Consider the following 1,385-nt stretch of genomic DNA (forward strand, 5'->3'; position numbering starts at 1 on the left):
ATGTGATGACATATTACTAATTGGAAATGATATAGAATTTCTGGATAGCATAAAGGGATACTTGAATAAAAGTTTTTCAATGAAAGACCTCGGTGAAGCTGCTTACATATTAGGCATTAAGATCTATAGAGATAGATCAAGACGCTTAATTGGACTTTCACAAAGCACATACCTTGACAAAGTTTTGAAGAAGTTCAAAATGGATCAAGCAAAGAAAGGGTTCTTGCCTATGTTACAAGGTGTGAAGTTGAGTTAGACTCAATGCCCGACCACTGCAGAAGATAGAGAGAATGAAAGATGTTCCCTATGCTTCAGCCATAGGCTCTATCATGTATGCAATGCTGTGTACCAGACCTGATGTGTGCCTTGCTATAAGTCTAGCAGGGAGGTACCAAAGTAATCCAGGAGTGGATCACTGGACAGCGGTCAAGAACATCCTGAAATACCTGAAAAGGACTAAGGATATGTTTCTCATATATGGAGGTGACAAAGAGCTCATCGTAAAAGGTTACGTTGATGCAAGCTTTGACACTGATCCGGACGATTCTAAATCGCAAACCGGATACGTGTTTACATTAAACGGTGGAGCTGTCAGTTGGTGCAGTTCTAAACAAAGCGTTGTAGCGGGATCTACATGTGAAGCGGAGTACATAGCTGCTTCGGAAGCAGCAAATGAAGGAGTCTGGATGAAGGAGTTCATATCCGATCTAGGTGTCATACCTAGTGCATCGGGTCCAATGAAAATCTTTTGTGACAATACTGGTGCAATTGCCTTGGCAAAGGAATCCAGATTTCACAAGAGAACCAAGCACATCAAGAGACGCTTCAATTCCATCCGGGATCTAGTCCAGGTGGGAGACATAGAGATTTGCAAGATACATACGGATCTGAATGTTGCAGACCCGTTGACTAAGCCTCTTCCACGAGCAAAACATGATCAGCACCAAGGCTCCATGGGTGTTAGAATCATTACTGGTAATCTAGATTATTGACTCTAGTGCAAGTGGGAGACTGAAGGAAATATGCCCTAGAGGCAATAATAAAGTTATTATTTATTTCCTTATATCATGATAAATGTTTATTATTCATGCTAGAATTGTATTAACCGGAAACATAATACATGTGTGAATACATAGACAAACAGAGTGTCACCTAGTATGCCTCTACTTGACTAGCTCGTTAATCAAAAGATTGTTATGTTTCCTAACCATGACAAAGAGTTGTTATTTGATTAACGACACATCATTAAGGAATGATGTGATTGACATGACCCATTCCGTAGCTTTAGCACTCGATCGTTTAGTTTGTTGTTATTGCTTTCTTCATGACTTATTACATGTCCTATGACTATGAGATTATGCAACTCCCGTTTACCAGAGGAACAC

Source organism: Triticum urartu, chromosome 3, assembly GCF_003073215.2.
Source record: "Triticum urartu cultivar G1812 chromosome 3, Tu2.1, whole genome shotgun sequence".
Classification (NCBI taxonomy): Eukaryota; Viridiplantae; Streptophyta; class Magnoliopsida; order Poales; family Poaceae; genus Triticum; species Triticum urartu.